At 41.8% G+C, this 27,890-nt stretch overlaps 1 protein-coding gene and 1 long non-coding RNA gene across 19 annotated transcripts in view; one reads left to right on the top strand and one right to left on the bottom strand.

Moving 5' to 3' along the window:
- TCF7 (transcription factor 7) overlaps positions 1-27,890 on the top strand; it is a 142,990-nt gene that overhangs the window by 27,036 nt on the left and 88,064 nt on the right. The window lies entirely within an intron of this gene.
- LOC142072947 (uncharacterized) overlaps positions 14,109-27,890 on the bottom strand; it is an 82,190-nt gene continuing 68,408 nt past the window's right edge. The window contains exons 3-5 of one of the 2 annotated variants that reach the window (XR_012669573.1): positions 23,951-24,032; positions 15,729-15,932; positions 14,109-14,705 (exon numbers count right to left, since the gene is read on the bottom strand). This is a non-coding gene — a long non-coding RNA (uncharacterized LOC142072947). Of the gene's footprint in view, positions 14,706-15,728; positions 21,335-23,950; positions 24,033-27,890 lie in introns of those variants that run through there. The other variant, XR_012669572.1, reaches the window with a different exon arrangement.

The raw sequence follows: 27,890 nt of genomic DNA, 5'->3' as shown, positions 1-27,890 counted from the left end.
ACCTACCAGGCTTTTTAATCAACTGAATAGAAAATATGTGATCACTGGAATGAGATCAAGATAATCACATCGCATGAGGCATTTCAGGACAAAGTGTCCTCAACATTAGCCTAAATGTCAGGTCAACAGTGATTTATTTTCCAGACTTACATGACCTACTTAGGATGAGGTGATCGGTCTTCAAAACTGGACATAATGAAGCTAGGACACAGGAAACTGTCACTGTTAAGTACTGTAGAGACTTTGCCTATCAGTTTTTGTGATCTAGGGCACAGACCTACATGTTGTGTTAACGTTTGTTTCGCTCTGTACCAGATTGTAATGATCCCGCCAGCCGTCAGTCACAGAGGCTTTGGGGAGTTAATTAACTGCAAGGGGTGATACTGGGAGATAGGTGACATTTGAACTGGGCGTAAAATAGAGCCATTTTGCCCAAGAGCAGTTAACTTATGGAGGTGTGCCAAAAGGAGGGGCCAAGATGGAATGAAAAGTTGCTCGAAAAGGCTACTTTTCTTTCACATTTCACACAAAACTTCATAGTGGTGAACTGAATGTCAACATTTGCAGTTATCTAGTTTAACGAGAAAAGGAGGACTTGTGGCACCTTAGAGTCTAACACATTTATTTGAGCATAAGCTTTCGTGAGATACAGCTCACTTCATCGGATGCATTCAGTGGAGAGAGGGGTCCTTTGGGGAGCAGGAAAGCAGGGGTAAGAGGTGGTAAAGTAGTCCAGCTTAGTTATTAAAGATGGGCTGGTTGAGGAACTGTAGAGTAGCTAAAAGAAAAGGCGTACTTGTGTCACCTTAGAGACTAACCACAAGAACTCCTTTTCTTTTTGCAAATACAGACTAACAGGGGCTGTTACTCTGAAACCTGTAGAGTAGCTAGAAAGGCAGATAGGGATACCTTTGTTCTTTTAAAAAAAGCGGGAGTGGGGGGGGTGGAATTAGACAGAGGAGCTGTTCTAAGTATGTTTACCCATCTCTCTGATCCCTTTGCTTCTGTGATGTATCCAGCATAAGTCTTTAGGACAGGGACTTTTACAATATGTTTATACAAACAGCCAACGCAATTAGTTGGCACCTTTAAGCACTATTGCAATAATCTTAGCAACCATAAAGCTATAAAAACTTTAAAAAACAAAAACAAACAAACAAACAAAAAAAGCTGATTCTGCACCCTAACTTTGAAGCCAAGATGGAATCTACAACAAATTCTGCAGCCACTGAATCCCAGTGAACATGAAATCCTAGTTAATGAAGTGGGGCTACAGTAAAATAATAAAATATAGGGTTATTTAATGCAGAAGAGAGTCTTATCTCAAGGAGAGTGTTATAACAGAGAGCCTTAGATGGAGGATGGAATATACCTGTTCTCTACTTTCAACAGTTCAGCTGTGGTGTTGCAAGCAGGTCAAATGGCAATAGTTATTTATTATTTGTATTTCCACAGTGCCTAAGAGCCCTATTCCTAGACCAGGACGCTTTGTGCTCGGCTTTGTACAAAGACTGAACAAAAAAATGCTTCCTCTCCCGATGAGCTTACACTCTAAGTATAAGATGAGACGACGGATAGGGGAATAAAAGGAAAGGGTGAACAGGATTGTTCAGCCTATACACAGTGGTCTTGGTGCATTAACAGCCTAACTATAGTCAAGTTTTTTTAGGCATCATGGCGAAGGAGAGTTTTAAGGAGGGAGTTGGAGGATAAATGAGGTAACTTTTATGTTCACGGGAAGTTCCTCCCAAGTATGAGGGGCAGCATGAGAGAAAGCATGAAGGCACTTGTTGAAAAATGTAACAAGTGGGTGATAGAAGCTGGCATCACTGGCTGATCAGAGGTGGGAGTCGACATTTTGATAGTGAATGAGAGAGGACAGGTAGGGTGGAGATAGACTGAGAATGGCTTTGAGAGTGAAGTATTATGTTTGATGAGGAAGAGAAGGCAGAGCCAGTGGAGGGATTCAAAGAGTGGGATGGCTTTGTCAAAGTGATGGGCTAGGAAAATGATCTTTGCAGCAGCATTCTGAATGGATATGGGCGGGGCAAGATTACATTTGTCAACGCTAGAGAAAAGGATGCTGCAGTATATCCAGATGTGATGAGATGAGAGTTTTAGCTGTATGGTTTTACAGGAAGGACCGTGTCTTGGAAATGTTATTTAGACATAGCTTGGATATAAAATTAACAGTTGTGCAACTAGCTGGGAGTGCAGGTCTGGGAGTCTGGAGACAGGATTTGTTCTCTGCTACGCCACCGACTTGTGGTGTGACCTTTGGCAAGTCACATCATCTGTGTGCCTAAGTAACGAACACACCTTAGGGCGCTCCATAATCATAACAACAAAGCTCACCCACCTCTGTGAACGGTTTTAGAATCTGTGATTAAAAAGTACAAAGTATTAGTGTTAAATTTATATCTGCCATTCCAGTGTGTAATTAAAGTGGAGTATTTATGCATACATCCTTCTCCCCATTAAGGAACAGAGTAAGTCCAAACTGCCTTGCCGTTCAGTAACTGGCCTAGAAAGATGATAGAGGTAGATAAGTGCTGCCATGGACGGAGTTTGGAGGGGGTCAGGGAGCATTGCCCCCCAAAACTGCAAGCCTCGGGCAAGTGTGGAATTTGCTCCCCCCATTGGCCTGACTGGAGCTAATTGGCCTGACTGCCCCCCTTAATATAGAAGTCAAACTACACCTGTGGGCGCTGCTGTGGCTGATGCTAGTGGCAGTGCTCCTTTGGCTTGCTGGGTAGAATGTTTTGGGGGCTGAAGGGAATGAGATCTGTGCTGCGTGCGCGCAGTTAGTGCCTAGTGCTGCACCACTGAAGTCAGGAAGCTTTGCCTTTAGCGTCAGCGAGCACAGGATCAAACCCTTCGCTCGCAATAGGGCTGCCAGTGCAACCAAGCGTCACTGCAAATTGGCACTGGATGGACTGATTTCTTGTAAAGTTCATATATTCAGAAGGCAAACTGTCTTCACTGCGGAGAACATATAACGTGCTCTTTTGTGTGCATGTGCTCCACTTCCTATTACAGACGGAGTGGGTTACCCTCGCCCGAGTCCCGAGAGATTCCTTCATTAGACTGATCCAGCGGAGCTGCTCCGTTAGTTTCTTTCCTTGGAGATGAAGGTTGAGAGTTGTATTCGCCACACAACGTGCAAGCGATTAGCTGGTGAAAAGACATTATTCCTTTTTGCAAGGGCAGGGGGTTCCATGTTGGCGCTGTCTGGTTTTGTGTCACTAAACAGAACCAGTGCCAGACCAGGGGGTCTCCAGCTTTTCCATTCATTGACCCATCTCAGACAACTACCCTGTCCTTACCTATCTCTGTCCCCCAAACACACCACAGCTTGGTTCACAAAATATAAACATGTTGAGTAGTACCTCACACTCCCTCACTTAACCCCCCTATTTCCATAATTATAAAATGCCCAGTCATTTCCCTTCTCCGCAGAGACTTCATAGCACATCAGGGATTATTGCCAAAGTTTTGTTACTTTTACAAACTATAGTACAGTATATTCACTAGTATAATATAAAATATTCTCATAGCTCAACAGAAGAGCTGAACAAAGTAGATTCAACAATGTAAGCTCTTTGATTTTTTGCAGTCTGTGGTGTTGGCATGTTGCTAATTCACAAAAGGTGGTAACCTGCACTGAAGTCACCAGTCACCATTGTAATTAGCATGGTTCTGATGTATGTAAATAAGTAACTTACAACCCCTCTAATACAATTTGCCGTCATCATTACTGCTTCACAGAGATGCTGAATCTAATCAAGAACAAACTCGCTCCCCTGCCAGGTACACAAAATAACTAAAATAAGGGCAAAAGCTTAAAGTACTGTAAAGAGCATCTTGTCTAGGTGCAGAACACATCAGTGGCAACAATGATGATGTTCTTTTGTTTCATAATTGATCTGTGACATCCCTGGATATATGCCTTTGCAGATTCAGGGCTGGATCCTCAGCAGCTGTAAATCAGTTAATGGAGTTACACTAACTTACATGAGCTAAGGATATGGCCTTTATACTGCCAGCATCTAGGGACTGCAGGTAATATACCACCCTCAGCTTCATATTTTAGCTTTGATTTTTGTGGCAATAGTTTGCTGTTTCCCTACAGCAGCAGCTCCTCTTGCTTTTTGATCATTCTTCCACCATATGGAATTAGTCACCAGGGAGACTAATAGGCTGGTAATCTCAAAGGATCTGTACTTTTTATTTATGATGGACTATTATGGAAAAGTCCTAGGAATCGAATAGATATAGATAACTTTTCTTTGGAATTTGTTAGGCCAGACTACAGATTTGTATAGCAGGGTATGACACGGTCACCACTTCCAGAGCGCCCCTCATCAAATGGGTGGCTCTGCAGTAGCCCTGCCTCAGTTCTGCCCCCCCTCCTCCACTTTCTCAGGGCTCCTGAGATAAACCCCAAAACCTGGGTTGGCTGCTGCAGTGGCTTGGCCCTCCAGCTAAGTCCTTAACAAAAATCCATCCCTTCCAGGGAAATAGAGTTTTCCTTAGTCCATGTTCAAAACAAAGTACAAAGTCTTTAACCCAGTCTCAGACTGGGCCCAACATCTTCGCTAATCACTCTGCCAGCCATCCAGGCTAGGCTTTCAGCCCTTCCCAGGCTCTTTTCCAGCTCTCCCCTCAGCCCATCCCATCGCTGCTCCTTCCCAAGCACTCCCAAACCTTCCTACCTGGAGTCTTCCCCATGCCTCTGCCTGCTTTGTGTTTTCCTCAGCGCCATCTGCTATCACCCTTTCTCCCCAAGCCTCTGGACTGGAAAAGGTAGAGTCCTGATTGGGTCACATGATATTCCTTTTCTTCACCTGGTGAGGGGAATTAACTGCTGCACAGGTGAGGAGAGATCCATCTTCCCTTAAACAGCCAGCCAGCCAGTGATACAGGGATATAATTCTATATTACATTCTGCACAATGCTTAGGATACTTCAGAGAAAGGAGAGAGTTCTCTGCAAAATACTGTAGATTTTTAGATAAAACGTATAGAATCCTATTTAATGTCTGTAGTACTCGGTCGGTTTTGTCCCTGTTAAATTCTGTATGACTTTTTCCTAAAGCAGAGATCTTCAGTCTGTGGGGCACAACCCCCCACCCCAGGGGGGTGTGGAGTAACATTCAGGGGGGTGCGGCTGGGGCCTGGCCCAGCCCCCACAGGGGTGGGGAGGGAGTTGTCGCCCAGATCCGCTCTTGGCCCTGACCCTGGCTGCTGGCCCCGGTCCAGGGGTCCTGGCTGCCAGTCCTGCACCCGGGGATCTGCTCCCAGCCGCAATTGCCCGTCCCATGCCCAGGGTCCCGGCTGCCCACCCCACACCCAGGACTCTGCACACAGGCGTGGCTCTGCACTCAGCCGTGGCTATATGCCTTGGCCCCTGGCCAAGAGTCCGCTCCTGCTCCCAGCCTTGGCCCCCTTACCCCATCCGCGTGCCCCCTTCCTGGAGCTGTGACGCTGCTCCCGGCTCCATGGCGGAGGCGTGCATGAGGTAAAAAGTTATCTCACCAATGGCTAAAATCTCAATGTAGACAAGGCCAGAGGTCTATGCAGCTCAATCTTTTGCAGTAGTTATTAAAATTCAGGGTCCTGTCAGTTCTTTATGGATGCTAAGGCGCAGAGCTTCCAAGATCTGTAGGTGCCTAACTCCCATTTCAATGGGATTTAGGTACTTAGATCTGGGTCTGAAGGCCCTATGGCATTGTGAGTAAAAGTAGAGTTCTGAAACACTGTCCTTTATCAGAAACAGCCCCTAGTTCCTTAAAGTTGGTTGCTACTTTCCACTCCACAAGTGACTTAAAAATTTCTGTGTATTTTAGGTACGTAGGCTCCTACCCTGCAAACATTCATGCTTATAAGTAACTCTGTGCACATGGACAATCTTGCAATCGGCTATACACACGTATAAATGTTTGCAGCATCCAGGAGGTAGTTTGTAAAATGTTTAAGAATAAATGTAAATACTAATAACAGTGTTGGCTAGGATGTTCAAAGGATCCCAATGTGGTTAAATGCTCAGTTCCCATTGAATTTCAGTGAGATTCAGGCACCTATCTGGTGCTCCTTTGAAAATTGTAGGTCTTAGTATTATTTTATAATTTATGACAAAGTAAAAAATTGTTTAATTTTAATCCAGGAGGCAAACCAAATATAAGATGTAGTAGATACAATTGGCAATATACAATTTTATATAGCCAAAGAAAAGATTTTGCATAGAACTGAGGAGTATACTTTCACCCATGGCCTGTTTCAATATGATCAATTAAACAAAGACTATAATTATGCTGATTTGCATCTGGATTATTTTAATACTCTGCTACAACATCATTTTGACTGACCGTATCTTGAAACTTGTAGATTTTGCTGTTAATCATTATATACATGAGATAATTCTTCATCTGGTCTGATCAGTTGTTTAGCATCTTACAACTCTTTAGACAAGACAAATTGAGTAATATGGGACAAAATTGTTTTCATTGTCATTTTGGGGTCTGAACGATATCCAGGCAACTATCCCAGTAAATTTCACTGCAAGTATCTTCCAAGTCTATTGCTGATGTCTTACAAAGTAGTGCACTGGGAAGAGTTTTCACCAGTAGGCTGAATAGCCAACTAGTACCCAGAATGGAAGCTAAATTTCAGTTTTGAAGACATTTTTAGGCCTTCTGTGGTATCAAAGGGGATAATTTTTCCCTGAAAGCTTTGATTTTGAAAGTCCTAACTCACAATTCATGTGGTCTAGGAGCTGGCAATACTTACACTGGGTTCTCCAAATTCAACAGGAGCCTGCAATCTGCTGGAGCACACAATGTAGGCCAATTACATCAGCAAAATAAACCTTTCTTTGGAGGGACAGAAGTTCCCCTCCCCACATGCACACACTTTCCCTCCATAAACATTTTAAATGCTTTTTTTCTTAGTCGTAATCTGTAACATTGAAATCTGTAACATTGTCAGCAATGCACTATGGCTGCTGGAAGAAATAAATGAAGTCTTCGCATGCTACAAAACTGTAATCTTTAGTTTATGAAAAAAAATTGAATTTGCCTTGATAAAGTCTAGAATCCTGCCTTCAGCGCTGACCAATGCCTGATGCACTCTACGACTAAACAGACAAACAAACCTAAAAGCCATCATTTTAAAATTCTCTGTATTGTCCTCATCTAGTTTTCTCTAGAATTTCCCTTCTGCTTTAAAATGTTCACCTCAATAGGCAGAGTGGAGGTTTTTCACTTTATCTTATAATTGACTTGCCTGGTGCTAAAATCAGAGTAAGACATTGAACTGGTGCGGAGGGAGCAGAAAGAAGGAGAAAAGACAGCAGCGGACTTAGTAGTTTTCAGTCAAGTTATAAAGAGGAGGGTCAGTTCAATAACTTAGATACATTGTGAAATTATACTTATAGTGGAGATGGGCTGACATCTGTTGGATGGAATGGCAGCCTCCTCCCCAGTCTTTGGACTGTATTATCTAATGCATGACACCTGGCACATTTGCTATCTAGGCTCCCACACAATAAGATAACCAACAGATGGGGGAGCTGGAACCCGGGGAAAGAATGGAAGGAAAGATCAGAGACTTGTAGATGTTTGTGTAGCCTGGTGTATTTAGACTTTAAGATATTTACCGCATCCAGACTCTGTACTTTTTATCATGTACCTGCATGTAATTTTATCAAAATCTATTTGTTGATGACCAATCCGGGGGGAGCAAGAGGAGTTACATTAATTTTTGGTTCCATATTCTCCCCTTCCTTCCCCCGCCCTTTCCTCACCATAGCATACATTTTACAAAGCATCTTTTTTCTCTGGAAATGTACATCATGGTCAATATTTTTTTTAAACATTCTGTAAGCGTAATGTATATTGGTGGCAGTGTGAGTGAGGGCAGATGTCCCAAATGATAAAACTGTTGTAGCACAGGGTGTGGTGGTATATTAATTGTTGATGATCATGATAATATAGTCCTTTGCACTTAATTATTTAATCACCAATTTGGTTTTCAAAGCACAGATTTGTAGTCTCCTTATAATGGCTTATAGTGGTACCCAAAGACCATTGTAGAATATTTTTGTATGCAAACTGCTCTTCATAAAACCTGGAGTGTAAATCTAGATTCATAGATACTAAGGTCAGAAGGGACCATTATGATCATCTAGTCTGACCTCCTGCACAACGCAGGCCACAGAATCTCACCAACCCACTCCTGTGAAAAACCTCTCACCCATTTCTGAGCTATTGAAGTCCTCAAATCGTGGTTTAAAGACTTCAAGGAGCACAGAATCCTCCAGCAAGTGACCCAGGCCCCATGCTACAGAGGAAGGCGAAAACACTCCAGGGCCTCTTCCAATCTGCCCTGGAGGAAGATTCCTTCCCGGCCCCAAATATGGCAATCAGCTAAACCCTGAGCAGATGGGCAAGATTCACCAGCCAGATACCCAGGAAAGAATTTTCTGTACTAACTCAGATCCTGCCCCATCTAACATCCCATCACAGGCCATTGGGCCTATTTACCATGAATAATTAAAGATCAATTAATTACCAAAATCATGTTATCCCATCATACCATCTCCTCCATAAACTTATGAATTTAATCTTAAAGCCAGATAGATCTTTTGCCCCCACTGCTTCCCTTGGAAGGCTATTCCAAAACTTCACTCCTCTGATGGTTAGAAACCTTCGTCTAATTTCAAGTCTAAACTTCCCGATGACCAGTTTATATCCATTTGTTTTTGTGTCCACATTGGTACTGAGCTTAAATAATTCCTCTCCCTCTCCGGTATTTATCCCTCTGATATATTTATAGAGAGCAATCATATCTCCCCTCAACCTTCTTTTAGTTAGGCTAAACAAGCCAAGCTCCTTGAGTCTCCTTTCATAAGACAGGTTTTCCATTCCTCGGATCATCCTAGTAGCCCTTCTCTGTACCTGTTCCAGTTTGAATTCATCCTTCTTAAACATGGGAGACCAGAACTGCACACAGTATTCTGGGTGAGGTCTCACCAGTGCCTTGTATAACGGTACTAAAACCTCCTTATCTCTACTGGAAATACCTCGCCTGATGCATCCCAAGACCGCATTAGCTTTTTTCAATGCCATATCACATTGGCGGCTCATAGTCATCCTGTGATCAACCAATACTCCAAGGTCCTTCTCCTCCTCCGTTACTTCTAATTGATGCGTCCCCAGCTTATAACTAAAATTCTTGTTATTAATCCCTAAATGCATAACCTTACACTTCTCACTATTAAATTTCATCCTATTACTCCAGTTTACAAGGTCATCCAAATCTTCCTGTATGATTTCCTGGTCCTTCTCTAAATTGGCAATACCTCCCAGCTTTGTATCATCCGCAAACTTTATTAGCACTCTCCCACTTTTTGTGCCGAGGTCAGTAATAAAAAGATTAAATAAGATTGGTCCCAAAACTGATCCCTGAGGAACTCCACTGGTAACCTCCCTCCAGCCTGACAGTTCACCTTTCAGTAGGACCCACTGTAGTCTCCCTGTTAACCAATTCCTTATCCACCTTTCAATTTTCATATTGATCCCCATCTTTTCCAATTTAACTAATAATTCTCTTTGTGGCATGGTATCAAACACCTTACTGAAATTGAGGTAAATTAGATCCACTGCGTTTCCTTTGTCTAAAAAATCTGTTACTTTCTCAAAGAAGGAGATCAGGTTGGTTTGGCACGATCTACCTTTTGTAAAACCATGTTGTATTTTGTCCCATTTACCATTGACCTCAATGTCCTTAACTACTTTCTCCTTCAAAATTTTTTCCAAGACCTTGCATACTACAGATGTCAAACTAACAGGCCTGTAGTTACCCATCACTTTTTTTTCCTTCCTTAAAAATAGGAACTGTGTTAGCAATTCTCCAGTCATACGGTACAATCCCTGAGTTTACAGATTCATTAAAAATTCTTGCTAATGGGCTTGCAATTTCATGTGCCAATTCCTTTAATATTCTTGGATGAAGATTATCTGGGCCCCCCGATTTAGTCCCATTAAGCTGTTCAAGTTTCGCTTCTACCTCAGATATGGTAATATCTACCTCCATATCCTCATTCCCATTTGTCATGCTACCATTATCCCTAAGATCCTCTTTAGCCTTATTAAAGACTGAGGCAAAGTATTTGTTTAGATATTGGGCCATGCCTAGATTATCCTTGACCTCCACTCCATCCTCAGTGTTTAGCGGTCCCACTTCTTCTTTCTTTGTTTTCTTCTTATTTATATGGCTATAGAACCTTTTACTATTGGTTTTAATTCCCTTTGCAAGGTCCAACTCTACTTGACTTTTAGCCTGTCTCACTTTATCCCTACATGTTCTGACCTCAATAAGGTAGCTTTCCTTGCTGATCCCTCCCATCTTCCACTCCCTGTATGCTTTTTGCTTTTTCTTAATCACCTCTCTGAGATGCTTGGTCTACAACTCCTGCCTATGAATTTTTTCCCTTTTCTTGGGATGCAGGCTTCCGATAGCTTCTGCAGCTTTGATTTAATAGATTCATAGATACTAAGGTCAGAAGGGACCATTATGATCATCTAGTCCGACCTCCTGCACAACGCAGGCCACAGAATCTCACCCACCCACTCCTGCGAAAAATCTCTCACCTATGTCTGAGCTATTGAAGTCCTCAAATTGTGGTTTAAAAGTAATCCCAGGCCTCCTCTGCCTTTAGATCCATAAGTTCTTCAGTCCAATCCACTTCCCTAACTAATTTCCTTAATTTTTGAAAGTCAGCCCTTTTGAAATCAGAAACCCTAGTTGTAGATTTATTTTTGTTAATCCTTCTGTTCAGTTTGAACTGAATTAGCTCATGATTGCTCGAACCAAGATTGTCCCCTGCAACCATCTCTTCTATGAGGTCCTCACTACTCACCAAAACCAAATCTAAAATGGCATCCCCTCTAGGCCATTCAGCAACTACTTGATGAAGGAATCCATCAGCTGTTGCATCTAGGAAAATCTGAGCCCTATTGTTATTACTAGCACTCGTCCTCCAGTCTATATCTGGGAAGTTAAAGTCTCCCATGATCACGCAGTTTCCATTAGTATTTACTTCATTAAAAATATTAAGGAGGGCTCTATCCATATCCAAATTAGATCCCAGCAGTCTATAGCACACCCCAAGCACTATCCTAGGGGAGGCTCTAGTAGTTTTCTTCCCCAATGTAATTTTTACTCAGACGGACTCTGTCTTATCCATTCCATCGCTTCTTATTTCTTTACATTCTACCTCATCATTGATAGACAATGCTACTCCATCACCTTTACCTTTATTTCGGTCTTTCCTAAACAGCACATACCCTTCAATACCTGAAGTCCAGTCATGACCACTATTCCACCATGTTTCTGTTATCCCTATAATATCTGGTTTCACTTCCTGCACCAGTAGCTCTAGTTCCTCCATTTTGTTACCTAGGCTCCTCGCATTGGTGTACAAACATCTTAATTTTTGCTGTTTGGCCTCACTCACATTCTGTACCCTATTAGGCACGGTTATTCTACAGCCAGTATAACCTATTAGACTGGAATCCACACTGCCCTTCCTCCTTATATACATTCTCCTACCCACGGCTGTATCCTTTCTTACTTCGTTTTCTTCCCTCACAATGCTAAAATCCGGCATGGAGATTACCTGGACATCTCCCAACCATCTCCCCCAAATTCCTAGTTTAAAGCTCTCTTAATCAGTTGTGCCAGCCTCCATCCTAGAAGTCTATTTCCTTCCCTACTCAGATGAAGTCCATCCTGAGAGAACTGTCCTCTGTCCATGAATGCCTCCCAGTGGCCATACATCCCAAAGCCCTCCTTATAGCACCACTGCCTAAGCCATCTGTTGATGGTCATAATCTTGTCACACCTTTGTTGCCCTTCTCTAGGAACAGGCAGAATCCCACTAAAGGTCACCTGAGCCTCGATTTCCTTAAGCGTCTTCCCCAGCCTAGCGTAGTCTCCCTTAATACTTTCCAGCGAGAAGCTAGCCGTATCATTTGTTCCCACACGAAGGATAATTGGGGGATTCTTTCCTGCTCCCTTTAGGATCCTTTTCAACCTCAGGTCTATATCCCATATCTTAGCACCTGGAAGACAGCACACCCTTCTAGTCTCTGGATCAGCTCTGGTTACAGGCCTGTCTATCCTTCTCAAAAAAGAGTCCCCGATCACATAGACCTGCCTTTTCCTGGTGACGGTGCTATTCTCCAGTCTATCCCCTGTTCCGTCTGGCTGCAAGTTCTTTCCTTTCCTATTCTCCCTTGTAATCCTCTTCAACCCATCCTGTATCCTTCTGGGACTCATATTTGGTGTAGTCTCCATTGACTCTTCCCTTTTTCCTATAGGACTAGCCACTCTTCTCTTCTTCCTTGCCCTTCCACCTTCAGTGACTACCTGCTGAGAGCCTTCTTCATTTTCCAACTCTGCAAACCTGTTCTTAAGCTCTATTTCTCCTTTACTAGCCCGTCTTTTCCTCTGCCTGGTTCTTTTAGTCACATGCTTCCACTGACCACTTTCCTCACCCAGTTTCCCCTCAGAATTCCTCAGTCCTGCTACCATCTGCAAGTCTGAGCTTTTCCCTTCCGAAACCTCATGTCTGTGCTCCATAATCTGCTCAAACCCCTTTCTAAACTCAACCAGACTTTCCACCTGCATCTCTTCCTCCATCAGCTCGAGCAGACGGCATTTCATGCAGACAAAACTCCTGCCAGGTACCCCCTCCAGGATCGTGGACATACTGCAGCTTCCACATCCAGTCATCTTCATTGTGTCTTCCACTACATGAGTCACTCCCACTGCTGCCTCTGTATCTGTCATCGCCTTCCCACCTAAATCCCGTTAATCTGGGAAACACAAACCACACCAAAACTCCACCACCACAGCAAAAACAAACCCCAAACAAGCACCACAAGACAAACTGCCCTTACAAACTCCCACTGAAACTCCTCTGTTTACAGCTCTGTTTGCTAGCTCCTGTGCCGCTGCAGCTGTCTGAATGTCTTGGTCAGATTCTAACTCAAATAATTATATTCAGTCTCCGTAAACCTTCCCTGCATTTTCTTGTGGGTATGATATTCTTTGCTAATTGTCCTAAACTGTAGAGTTTCTATGCAATGATGAAGATGTTTAGGGTTGTTGCTAAAGATATTGAAAGGGGTTGTATTAAGAGCACTGCGGACTGAAGTCTTTTTTTATTTTCTGCATAGAGATGGGAAGATTGAACGGGCATGAAATTAACTATCATTTGCCTCTCTGTTGAGACAACTGTGGTGCTGTGTTTTTGTGGAGTGGGTATTGGAAGCTGGATTCATTTTTCAAAGGCCATCAGACAGCTCTCAGATTAAAGCAACTTTCAGTCACTACTGATCTGGGCTGGATTCAAATTGACAACCTTGAAGCAAATGTCTCTATGGACCAATGCAAATCCTGAGTTTTTCAGCCCTCAAGTAAGGTTGGATTTAAAATACAAAATTGCTGGGTTGAACAGGGTAATGGGCATAATTTGAAAATGATAGGTCTGGACAGTGTGGCAGAATAGAATTTGGCATATATAATCTTTAGAATTGGTGATGATGTGCAAGGGAAGAACCCAGCTTGGGTTTCAGATCCCAGGATGAGTTTGCAGGATGGCTATGTAGAAAAACTATAATTTTATTTTGTAAACTTGGCAAATGTGCATTGAAGTCACTGAGAGGCAATAAACACGGAACACCTCATGGCTATTTTTGTAAAGCCACTTATCAAACCCACACTTTAAATGTGAAATGTGCTAACTATTTGGAGATGAACCCACATTTAATGTGAGATTCATGATGTCCACCTGAACTAAAAGGAAATTTAAAATTATTAAATCATTTTTTTCAGAAATTCAACTATAAAGTTACCTTTGAATAATTTCATCTTATAAAAACTATGGCACTTTGTACAGTTGCAGACCATTCATGCACCTTGTTGTACCATAGCATAGGTTCAGTACATGTGTTAATGAACAGCCTTATGGAAAGAGCTGTGGTAAGCCAAGCAAGCCAATACACAGACGATTATAACAACCACATACAACAAAAATGACTCTAGGATTTATGTTCAGAATGTTTATTGTACAACATCATGTTCCATTTAATGTTACTGGCATTGCAATATATCCACCCATTGCAGTCTTCGCCTGAGATATGTTGCTTTCTCTGAACATCCAGTCGGGAGAACCACTGAGAAATAACAGAACATCAATTTCAGTTACTTCTACATTTACTGTTTAAACCAGTGGTTCCCAAACTGTGGTCTGTGGACCATTGGTGGTAGCCAGACTGGTGAGCTGCCTGATCACATGATTTTTGCTCTCTTGCTCTCTGATAGTTGCTTCTACAGGTCTCTAGGCTGCTCATTGCAAAAAAGAGTGTGGAAGCCGAAAAAAGCAGCTGGAAACGAGGAGAAGCCAGTCTTGCTGCTTCTACTAGGCTCCTCTGCCTAGGAAGAGGGGAGGTAACAGGGTCTTTCCTTAAGGACTGGGGTCACCAACGGGACTGGAGTGGTCAGCCACCAGCGGGGAAAGGAACGTCCAAAGCAGGAGAGAAGAGAGCTCAGCAATGTGTGAAGAGGAGAGGAGAAACAGGTGGCTTGGCAGGTGGTCTGCACAATCACAAATCGGTGTAGAAGTGTCCTGGAGACAATCTGTCTAGTAAGAGGGGCCCACAGTTTAAAAAAATTAGGGAGAACCCTGGTTTAAACAAAGCCATTATTTGCTCCTCCTAACATATGTTTCTATCTTACAAGATAACTAAATAGTAATTTTCCTCTTCAATCTAGCTAATAATCTCAGCAACAAGTTTATATGAACAGAAACTATTTGTTTTATATTTCCTTACTCTTGTACTTGTGAGTAATGCATGAGTAAACCCTTCATGATGCATATTACACATTGGGACACCTTAGGGCGGTGTTTGTAAGCTAATGGTAAGGACTGGTATTTTGCCAACCCATCTGACCTCCAGATCACTGGACACTGCCTCTGGAATTCCCTGGAACGCTGGGTGGAAAGAAGTGATACTGGGTGTAGTAGGAAGAGCACATCAGACATAAGCCCTTGTATCAGAGGCCTGGTATGGGGCAGGACCTGCTCACAGACTCTGGCAAGAACAGGGTGTGACAGGTTTGATGACAGAAACCCCCTTGGGACTGCCAACTGATGTGCCAAGACTACTTCCATCCCTGCTTTCCCTGCCAGCTTGGGACTCCAGCATCCTGTCTTGCTGAGCCTGACAACGCCAGTCTGCTCCAACACAGACCCAGGGTCTGAACCACGTGCCCCAAAGCTGCAGACTTAGCTGAAAGCAACTTAAGAAGTGTACCTGTCTTTATCACTCAGATGCCCAACTCCCAATGGGTTCCAAACCCCAAATAAATCCGTTTTACCCTGTATAAAGCTTATACAGGGTAAACTCATAAATAGTTCGCCCTCTATAATACTGATAGAAAGATATGCACAGCTGTTTGCCCCCCCCCCCCCCCCAGGTACTAATACATATTCTGGGTTAATTTAATAAAATCACTTTTTACTTATTAATACCGAAAGTAGGATTTAAGTGGTTCCAAGTAGTAACAGACAGAACAAAGTGAATTACCAAGCAAAATAAAATAAAACATGCAAGTCTAAGTCTAGTACAGTAATAAAACTGAATACAGATAAGATCTCACCCTCAGAGATGTTTCCATAAGTTTCTTTCACAGACTGGACACCTTCCTAGTCTGGGCACAATCCTTTCCCCTGGTACAGCCCTTGTTCCAGCTCAGGTGGTAGCTAGGGGATTTCTCATGATGGTCCTCTTTGTTCTGTTCCACTCACTTATATATCTTTTGCATAAGGTGGGAATCCTTTGTCCCTTTGGGTTCCCACCACTCCTTCTCAGTGGAAAAACACCAGGTTAAAGATGGATTCCAGTTCAGGTGACATGATCACATGTCACTGTAAGACTTCATTACCCACTTGCCAGCACACAGGAAGACTTACAAGTAAAACAGAGCCATCTACAGTCAATTGTCCTGGTTAATGGGAGCCATTAAGATTCCAAACCACCATTAATGGCCCACACTTTGCATAACTACAATAGGACCTCAGAGTTATATTTTATATTTCTAGTTTCAGATACAAGAGTGATACATTTATACAGATAGGATGACCACACTCAGTAGATTATAAGCTTTGTAATTACACCTTACAAGAGACCTTTTCCATGAAGCATATTCCAGTTACATTATATTCACACTCATTAGCATATTTTTATAAAATCCTATAGAGTGCAACGTCACACAGGGCTGATATTGCCAAAATAGACATTCCTAAGAAGTTCTAGGCACAGAGTACTCATGCAAACACATCCCGATATCAAGTGTTACCAGAACATCCCAATATCAAGGATGGTACAAAAACATTCCCCAAAGATAACAGGAACACACTGACTGCTCCTAAAAGATAAGGTCAGGATGACCGTATGTAATAGAGATGTTTTAATCAAACCACCATGTAAAGGTGATGGGTAATAACTAGCCACGTCAGGGGGCAGTAACTAACTATGTCAGAGGCAGTACATAACTTGTTTGTATCCGGGTATAAATATCTGTCTCAAAGGAACTATCTTTGTCCAGCCAAGGGGGGAATTGAAAGTCCCACCGTTCACTGAGCTGCATCCCCATTGTCACGGGCATACATAGTATCCTTGTAGAGTCTGACAGGTGCTATTACCGTACTTTGTCGACAATAAACTTGGCCTGGTGCTTTCGTACCTTAACAGATCTTGTGGTCATTGGGCGGTTCGCTCGAGGTCTGCTGTGCTGGCTGTCAGTGCAGAGCTGGGGCAGCACACAGGAAGCACACACACACACACACACAGCCAAACATCTAACCACGCTGGGATGGACCAGGGACACTCAGGTAGTTCAAGTGACCCCATTTTTATTAATCTCCACCAGGGGAAACTAACCAAAAAAAAAAAAATCTCTTTTCATCTCATGTGGTAGAGATCAGTTGCCAAGTCTGATTTTTGAAGTCTTGTCTATCTTGCTGCTTGTGGCAGTAAGTTGACATTTGTAGTAGGGAGTAATCATGGTGCTGAGACAGCAATAGACTCCTTTAAAGAAAGATTACTGTACCTACAAAGAATGTAGGCGAGCCAGATTAAATGGTGCAACTTTCTTAGGGAGAGACTAGCAACAGTTGCAAATAAGAATATCTGGCCACTCACACAGCTGTAGCTCACGAAAGCTCATGCTCAAATAAATTGGTTAGTCTCTAAGGTGCCACAAGTACTCCTTTTCTTTTTGTGAATGGCTTTATTGTCTTTCTCCCACCCCATGGCTTCTGTTTTATCCACCAGCTGACAAGGAGACAATATAAGACATGGAATAACATCCACTGCTCTATCAGAGGAGCCCTTTGAGCCCTTCTGCTGCTTCCCATCCCATAGACAACTTTCCTAATAAAGGAGAGACATAAAAAGCCTGATTAGGAGCCATAGGACTTAGGAATCTGCCTTTGCACCACCATAATATCACAAAGTGGTTGGAGTTCTGGGGCTAGGATCTGATCCCTAAAATCTAAAAGATCCAACCTGCCAAGTTTCTTGCTGCATGTTGGATGGTGAATGGGAGTGATCATTTAGACAGCAAGTTGGCAGTGTTTAGATGCAGGCCGTGGGGTTGGGGAGAGGATTGGTATTCATTAGTCTAGTACCTGAGAGTATGGCTGAATTCCATCTCAGACGGAGGTGCTGGGGAAAGCAGTCGGAGAGTGCAGGGGTAGTTGTACTCAGAATCTGGTCTTAACCAACCCAGACAGACCAGGTGTTTGGCCCAGAAAAATACCATGGCATGGAAACCAAAATTCAAGCTCCAATTCTGCTAGGGCTACACAGGACACAATGGGGCCAGCTCTGAGGTTTTTTGCTTGTGGTTGAGAATTTAACTTTCTTGTTTTTGAAAGTGCTTTGACAAAGACCATTCAGGGGTTAGGGTTTGAAATGAAACTAGGATTTCTCTGCATGCAGGAGCTGCTTGTTTGCAAATACAGTGAAGTGAATTTAAACTCATTGTGGTTTACCATGGAAAATAGAGACGTAGTGTTTTTCACTTGAGCTACACTACAAATAAATTGCAGTAGAGGAGACCACTATCGAAGAGTAAGTAACTTCAGGCATGAAACTAAAATTAACCCCCCAAACACACACACAGCTCCTCTCAGGTAATTTCCTAATATGTACTATTTTAGCTTGTGGGGGCAGTTACTGTCGCTAGTGAATAGGAATTGGTGACAACCTGACAGAATTTGTAAGGAAAATCTGTCTTGTATCTGTCTTGTATCACCTAATTAAATACATTCAAACAGATAAGGCCATGTCTACACACAAAAGTACTGGTCAAGTGGTACAGTCTCCCTAGTGTAGATGCACTTACACCAGTAAAAGTGTATGTAAAAGTGCATGTAAAAGTGCATACACAGGTATTGCTTATTGCCATAGTGATACCAGTGTAAGAGGAGTAAGCTCTACTGATATAAGCACTCTTAATAAATATAACTGAATCCACAACCGTATCAGTACATTAAAAAAAAATCACACCCCTGACTAAAATAGTTATATTGGTACAAAATCCGTGTGTAGAGAAGGCTTAAGTCTTTTATTTAGAGCCATAGAGTTTAAGGCTAGAAGGGAAAGCCAGATCATCCAGTCTGACCTCCTCCTGTATATCACAGGCCACTAAATACCACCCAGCCACATCCATACCAAGCCCAATAACCAGGATTAGACCGAAGTATTACAGCTCTCAGGAGACTAAACTATTGCTTGCCACGGGCTCTTGCTCAGGGATGAAGCATAAATGCAGTTCTTGCATCCCCTGAGTGCAAGGCTTATGTACTTGAGCATAGTACCCTGATGGCACTACATTGACCAGCGTGGGAAGGGCATGTGTGAGGCTCTCCTACACCAGTTAGGAGGTGTACACAGGCCACACCATGTACCTCGTAACCCATGACTGTGCTACCTCCAAACACCTTCTGCACGACAATGGATCAGGCGCCATGGAGCAGAACTCCAAAGTGCAGAGAGTCTGAGGCCCGCAGTGAAGGGATGTGCAGCACATAAATTCATTTTAGACAAATATTATTCATTCTAAAATATCTGTTAATTAGTGTCAGGGATAAAATTATGACTGATCAGGTCTAAGAATAATCATTTGAGATTGTAAGTTTCTGGTTTGATATTGGAGATTCAATGTGCATCAGAAGAGAGGGAAACCCAACAGACATCATGCCGATGAGATCTTCTGGATTCATTTTATGACTGTGTCTAAGACATATGGGTCAGATAACTTCCCCCAGCATTCAGAACTGCAGTCATTTCCAATTCTTTCTGGCCTAACTTTATAGGCTGTATGTAGTTCAGAATGGGCTGTGGGTTTCACATATTAATGTATAAACCTTAAGTGAAATGTATTCAGCCTCTCCCTCTCTCACACATGAACATGCTTTTCATGAGCTCTGGGGATTGCCAATAGAATGTGGAACCTTTCACTTCAGTTGCTTCTGGATGATCAGCAGCAGTAGAGAGAGAGCATTAGTTTTCAGATGGCAATAGGTGTGTTACTTTCTCTCTCAGACGTGGAATTTACCACAGTGATCCATTCCTTTGTAACCTCCAGAGTGGATTATTGCAATGTGCTCGACATCGGGCTATAGCGTCAGACCATTTGGAAATGGTGCTGAATATGACAGCCTGCTTGTTGAAAAATATTTAATGCAGGAAACAAGACACTCCACAGTTGACACAACTGATTTTTGGGTGAAACTTAGGTTGTTGGTTTTGACCTGTGGTATAAAGGCATAAATTATTAGGGTCCTGACTACATTAGAGCAAGACGTTTTCCTTGTGTGATACAGCGGTTGCAATCAGATACTGGCTGAGTATTTTCCTTCATGTGGATTCCTTTACTTTCAACTCTTCTTAAAGTGGGTCTAGCTTCAATTCAAGCTCAACTAAAAGTATTTGGCCTTCCCAGGGATCTGCTCTGATGGAAGGTGCATTTTCTGGATATGGGACTGTCTAAACTTGCTAGCATCACAACAGAGGATGCTCTTTCTGTGGTCGGAGTACAAAGCAGCAGAGTGTTCCTTTTCATTGTCTGACTTTGCTTTGGGATTTATGAAGGAAACTTTGGTGCTATTTCAGCATCTACCAAAAAAGGCTTTCTTGGAAAAATCTAGATTTCATTAACAAATATCTATTGTCATCACTATAGTGAACTTCATTAAACCACTGGACCAGAATCTTTTCCAAAAGTGAACAAGGTGAGCAGATCGACTGCTTTGAGGTTCAGTCGTATAGCAGAGGGAAAGCATTAGTAAGTTCTATTGACTTTCAGAAGAGATCAAGGCATTTTAATACGGAGTGTGCAGGATCTATTGATAGCTCTAAAGATAGCAGTTTGCTCTTTGGATCTTGTATTTTGCCTGGATACTGCGTTGCACGTTAAAAGTAGTTCAGTCTCCAACTCCAGCACAAGAATCAGCTATTTTCTGATCTTGCTTGCAAATAACCTTGATGCTTTTTTTCATGGAGGTATACATATGCAACAGAATGACCTTTCCCACTTTGCAGCTTGCCAGCAAACCTTCCAGATGTGAGTGTTGCCCCTATTCTGCATGAATAAAATAGTTTCAGAATTCATTTGATCAACAGTTCAAATATTTTCAGAAGGGCAAAAAAAGGGATCAAATTGTTTGCAGTCCCACTTTCAGATGACCCCAAAGAAACTTGAGGCCAAGTTCACCTAGAATTGAGTAAGTTGCTGTGCTCCAGTCCACTCCTTTCTTATCTCTAAAAATAGTGGCTGAATGACAAATGAAGAACTTACATATTGGGGCTCATCTTTTCTGATTTGACATTAAGCCTTTCAAAAGATTGAAGTCTTCTCACAGATTCAAACCTGCATCCCATTATGCCTGTGGACACCTCAATGATAAAGCAATACATCAAGAAGATAGTTTTGAAAAACAATGATCGTTTTCCCATTGATACTCCTTCCACTTCTGGCTTCCAGTTGTATTTTTTCTTTCTACATGCTTTGTGAAATGCTGTATACACCTACTATAAATAAAAAATCAGATGCATTTCATGGTTATTAAAATCCTCTTTAAATTTATATGCAAACTAGTTGCAGCCACAGCCTCCAGGCAAATTGCCTATGAGGCCCTTTGTACTCTTAAGGTTGTATACCACTGATGAGGCAGATAAATTTGTCTCCATCATCATAGTCTTTTTATAACGCCTGGAAGATGTAGGTTGAGAAATGCTGTTTTGATTCACTGAGCTTGCAGTTGGTCTTTTTTGCACGCCGACGTCACACCCTTAAGTGTTCCATTCATGGCATATACTCATGGAATCTATTAATACATTTCTTCTGGAGGCATCCTAATTCCTAAAGTAGTAAGTGATGAAGCATCAGGATCCATCTTGAAGATAAGCTATCTAACTTAAATCCAAGCTCCAACCTATGTGAGAAAATGTTAACTGTGCATTCTGTTGGCTACCATTTAATTAATTAATTTTGGTTTCTTTATATTTTTAAAAATGCACCTCTTCAAAGCTCAAGACACATGTAGACATTTTTAAAAAAATACATAACAAATTGAGCAACCCTTCTCCACCCACTATCCCTGATTGGACCCACCGACACAGCTTACTGCCTCAGCAGGCCCTGAAAATCAACAGACCGTGGGTCTGTCAACCCAGTGGGTGGAGTGAATTCCATATTTGAGGAGCTTTTTGTGAGAGAACCCTGCTTGTAGCTCCCTTACATTATAATCAGGAGGCTGTTAGCTCCAGAATTTGTTGATCTAACTTCCTGCAGTTTCACAGAAGGAGACAAGAGGTGTCACATTTAAGGAGTTTCAGAGACAATAGGTGGCAATAGGAAATATTTCTCTATTGTACCCCGTGAGATGATGTTGGGTTGTTGTGATATCAGACTCAATTCCCCTCACTTTACACTAAAGTTTGGTTTAATTTTTTTCAAACAATTTTGAAGAACTATCTTCTTTTAGAAAGTCTTCCTTTTTACCTTTGACAAGAAAAATACCTAGTGACAGTGAATGCTGCAAAAACTTTCCCAGGTATCATCCATAGGCGAAAACAGTCTGGGTTTGGCATGGACAATCCTGGGCTTTTAAAGCTCATGACAGATAACTGATGCCACAATTTATGTACAGGGACCATGTTGCTGTAGCATAACCAGCTGCCTCTCAGCTGTTCACAGCAAGAGGCCAGTATGCAAACATGACCCTTCTGTGGATCCCAAACTACTGATTTATTTAGAGAATTGTCCCTGGCAAATTTCTTTTCAAGTTGACAACTACAGTATTCATTCAGTTTTTTAATGAATTGGCTTCAGCTCTCCTCATAACCTTTTGTTTTCTTTAAACATTGGTGCAATAAAGTTTTGCCAGCACAAATGCTGGTGGGAAAATGAATTTTAAGATGACACTGTAGTACTAGCAGAAAGATAATTGACTTTCAGTAGGATTTAGGTTCCTTTGAGATAGATCTGTAAAGACTTTTACACCTTGTCTAAAAACACACCCCTGAGTGCTGCAAGTTTTAGCACTGTAAAGTGGCAGCGTAGACAGTGCACAGCACTGGGAGCTATTCCCCTCATGGAGGTGGGGTTTTTTTTATAGCGCTGGGAGCGGGAGTGCTTTTGTTTCATGTTCTCTATATATATAAATCTCCCCACTGTATTTTCCACTGAATGCATCCAATGAAGTGAGCTGTAGCTCACGAAAGCTTATGCTCAAATAAATTTGTTCGTCTCTAAGGTGCCACAAGTCCTCCTTTTCTTTTTGCAAATACAGACTAACATGGCTGCTACTCTGAAACCTAACATTGCTAGTGAAGACATGCCAAGTGGGATTTTCCTAAATGCCTAGTTATCTAACTCCCATTGATTTCAGTATGCCTAGGCACTTTTGAAAATCCTAAATACCATCAAAACTCTGGCCCTAAGTGCCTAATTCACTTTTAAAAACAGGACTTAGGGCATCTCTACACACAAAATTTAGTTTAGGTTGTGAATCTACCTCACGCTCACCTGCAACACACTGACTATCCGCGTGCACCCTGCTGGTGCGTATTGACAGTTTGTTAATGAGCTTGAATCTAGTCCTCTTTGAAATGGGTTTCATATCCCAGCTTGCCACAAACTGAATATTCATGTAGATAAGCCGTGAGTCTCCTAAGTCACTTAGGTGCTTTTGAAAATTGTTTACAAAATTCCTGCAATGGAGACTTCAGTGCAACTCCATATTGGTGCAGGGTGTCTGCACAAGAGCCTCCCCAGGTGTAGGGGAAAACAACTTGTATTGCTCTGGTGTGTGAATTCAGAGGTCTTTTAAGAATCAAAATGTGAAGGATTTGTACTTGCAGTTGTACTTCTCTAGTTGTTGTACGCCAAAGGATTTGCACCTTAGGCAGCCAGAGACACAGATCAGGTTATCTGCCGTTGGAAATGCTTCTATCTACAATGGATTTGCAGTGGTCTAGTAAATTATAATTATGCTGATATGATTCCTCCATTATTGTGACACACACACGCACACATTTTTGAAAAAAACTAAATAGACTTTTTTAAAGAAACCACTGTCAAAGGGTTACAATGCATCACTGTGTTCTGCAGAGTTCTTTGGGGTGGGGAAGAATAGGTGCCTTTGAACTTTGGCTCTCTGATTTTAGCATAACTTTTTTGGTTTTGAGACCTATCCTATGGATCTGCACTGTACTGGTTTGAAACAGAGGTACAGGAATCCCTATTCAGTTTTCCTAGAAGATGAATGGATAGAAATATTTGGGAGAGTTGCATGGCTTTATACTTACCAGCAGATGTCATTGTAGCCAGTGCAGATTAGGATGCAGAGGATGAGAACAAAGATGTTCACAAGTTCAGTTAACAACCATCCTATAAATTAAATTTAAGAAAAAATCAAATGATCACTGGATCTCATTGCTGTATTTGGGAAATCCAGGTTAAGGAAATTAGGGATAGCTAATTTAAGAGATGCGCCTGGGGTGTAACATACCACGCAGTAAAGTTGTTTTCCATGGAATACTTATGACTCATATGTCACAAGTTAAATTAGTTATTTTGTATCAGATTTAATATTAAAATTTAATATGTAAGCAGAAACGTACTTAATTATGCTAATCTGGACCATGTAGCAGACATGCCAAGTCTGAATTCATTTTCCCAGCTGTGTATTCCTTTCCAAAATTCTGTGAGTAGCACCGGACTTAACTGCATAAGGAAGCGCAGGTAATTTCTCTTACACCTACCCTTCCCCTCACCACCTGCTGAAAACTCTTCTGAAATCTTAGGGCCTAATATCAAAACCTACGACAACATGGCTAATACACATTAATTCCTTTTCAGTTTAAAACATGTCGTTTAGAGATGTGTTGGTGAATCAGTCCAAGTGGACATCTCTTAGGGGGAGGATAATTCTGCATATAGTATGGTTTGTTAAACATCTGGGGTGAAATATTGGCCCCACTGAAGTCAATGGCAAAGCTCCCATTGACTTTGGTAGTGGCAGGACTTCATCCATGAAGTAGAGTTTACAGTCTAGATCAGAAATGATGTGAACATAGGTTGGAAAACATCTTACTCCGTGTAAATGCATTGCAAAAGAGGCTGCTTAAATTGTCCCCTAGGATTTGTTTAGATACAGAAAATAGGTTTCAGAAAATAGGTATTAGTCTGTATCAGCAAAAACGATGAGGAGTACTTGTGGCACCTTAGAGACTAACAATTTGTTAGTCTATAAGAAAAGGAGTACTTGTGGCACCTTAGAGACTAACAAATTTATTTGAGCATAAGCTTTCATGAGCTACAGCTCACTTCATCGGAAGCTCAAATAAATTGGTTAGTCTCTAAGGTGCCACAAGTACTCCTTTTCTTTTTGCGAGTACAGACTAACACGGCTGCTGCTCTGAAATGAGTCTATTAGGTGTCACAAGTATTCCTTGTTGTTTTATGCAGAAAATAGTCATGTTTAAAAATGTGTTAACTAACACGTTTTAACTAATACATCTTAAGCACTACTGCAGATGGGATTTAGCACAATTTAAAGGTGTTACATCCTGTGTATACCAGTATTTAAGTGGTGGGTGACTGGTGGGGGGGGAGGGGTTTCTGAGGGGCCAGAGGAGAGTAATCTCTCCTGCATTTTACAGAGAGGAAGCATTATTTAGTAGCTAAAGCACAGAGTGGAGCATTGGGAGGTGTTAGTTGTATTTCCAGCTCTGTCCCAAGCACCCTGTGTGGCTTTGAGCAAGTAATTAAATTTTCTGTGTCTCAGTTTTCCTGTCTATAAAATGGGGAGAGTAATATGCACCTACATCATAAGGCTATTGTCAGGATTAATTAGTCAATGTTTGTACAGGGCTTTCGAACAGGAAAAACACTGTGGGCTAAATTCAGATGTTCTTACTCATGGTAAGCACCTATTAATTTCAATGAGAATGTTGCTTTAATAAGCACATTAGGATTTGGCCCCATCTAAATGCTGAACATTATTGTTACTAATAAGGAAGAAAGACATATGCTAACGAAACCATTGCGTAATATAGCCAGAAATCATGTTAAAGATGCAATCATGCTTTCTGTGTTGAATGTATAGTGACAGGTGCTACAGAAAAACACCTTAGCTGAGATTTTAAAATAGATTAACTTTGTGTAGTAGAAGTAATAATAAAAATTAATAACACAACCTTCTTAAACAAAAGGAGAGGCCTTTTGTATTGGCTTACCTCTTGTTTTTCATTTTAACTCCTGATACAGATATTTAAAGGACAGTGTTCATAGAAATGTGTATATATTGCATGGACAGCACCCAAAAGTGTGCTAGGTGACTTTGAGATACACATGCAAAGATAAGGGCCATGCCTGGAAAGTTTACAGGCTAATTTTAGATACCGCACAGCTACAGGATGGCAAACAGGGTTAGGTGTGTAAAGACAAGATTTATAATACTAAAAACATTCATATTAATTAATTCTCTTCCATTTTGTAGGTGTGAAGGCAAAAGGTTTTCTAAATTGAAACAGTTGTTGTTACCATCATCTGTCAGATGTCACTAGTGTGAAAGAACGGAGCACAGACAACTCTTATAACCAGAGGCAGTTTTTTAAAAGGAGCTGTGAAATTAATTTTAACTCACAAGAGACAAGATGGTAGCCACTAGTGACCTTGGTCAATCTTTCCAGGGCATCTGTGCCAGCAGACTTGGGAGCAACTAAATCTGAAGAGATTTGGTCTTATACCTTACTTGTGTTGTGACGTGATGATATTTATGTCATAGCACCAGCCCAGAATATTATTTAACTTTTAGAATGACACAGTGGTTAAAACGGTGGGCGGCCAGTCTCCATTAGCAGTCTACATTACGATCACCAGTGGTGTTGTGCGGGCATTAGTTCCACATGGGAAGATTGTAAGAAAACTACTAGTTTATAGGTCCTAGATGCCAGAGAAAGCAAAAAAGGGAAAGTTAGTATAATAGCAAATTATATGTTGCATCACTAGTCTACTGAACACTCTCCCCAGTCCACAAAATGTTTAATTTACCATCTGGTTGCTTTCCAGCCACCATTTGTCTCCCTTTGTGCTTCTGGCTGGGCTGTGTGATCCCACAGCAGACCAATGCCACAAATGTGGCAGAGGGAGTGGGAACTAAGGTCAGGTGAAGAGCTAGTGTCTGGTGAAGACGCTCTATGTGGGAGAGCGTCTCCCGCCAACATCGCGCCGGTGTGGACAGCGCTTAGGTCGCTGTAACTTGCGTTGCTCAGGGAGGTGTCTTTTTCACACCCTTGAGCAACTTAAAGTTAGATCGACTTAAGCGGTAGTGTAGACCTGCCTTAAGCCTGTGTGGAGGTCCCTGGCCCCCAGAATGCCCCACCTTTGGTTCGTAAGGAGCAACCATAAGAGAGAGAGAGAATCGTAGTGAGTTTTGAAAATGGCAAGACATGGAAAAGAACAGAACTTTAAGAGGAAATTTTCCTGCAGATCTGCACAGAAGATATAGAATAGTGAACGTACATCCTCCAGCAGTGTTGTCTGCTGGTGGAGGTGCTTGTCCAATTAGCTTCTAGAGTGACAGGCCCAAAGTCTTTTAGTGGAGGAGAAGGAGTATCCTGGCCATCGAACCACATGAAGGAGTGTGAGGGTGTAGCCAACTGTAACCAAACATTGCAATAAACTGTTTTGGATTTGCAGCCAAACACCAAAGAACTGGAAATCAAATGATTGATATATATATATATATATATATATATATATATACACACACAATAAAGGCATATATAGTACCATACATAACTGTTATTATGCTGTTAATTGCTATTCAATATTATCAGACATAGAATGTAATATTATCTCAGCATTTACTGTGCTGTACTATAAATGTGTTCACTATACTGTTACCAGCTGTTCATCTGCAGGGCACCTACTTCAGCTCGCTGTGCTGGGAACTGTGTGATAGGAATCCACAATGCACTGTCACTGCAGACTTTGCAGGGAGCACTGCATATTAGTGTACCTCCCACCCCAAAAAACAAAAATAAAAAACATGGTTAGTGTGAGCACAGTGGTAAGTAGCAGTGTTTCAGTCCCATCACTGGAAGTTTCAGTGGTATGATTTCAGTGCAGACAGAGCCTCTCTGTTTGCCAACCCGCAAGGGGACTTACTTTCCAGAATGCTATTTCTGTCCCATAGCTTCTGATCCTGGTGTTTACTCCTCTCTGCTACTAATCAATGAT

Source organism: Caretta caretta, chromosome 8, assembly GCF_965140235.1.
Source record: "Caretta caretta isolate rCarCar2 chromosome 8, rCarCar1.hap1, whole genome shotgun sequence".
In the NCBI taxonomy this organism is placed as follows: domain Eukaryota; kingdom Metazoa; phylum Chordata; order Testudines; family Cheloniidae; genus Caretta; species Caretta caretta.
Note: the sequence above shows the minus strand (reverse complement) of the source record. Positions and strands in the feature narration are given on the sequence as shown.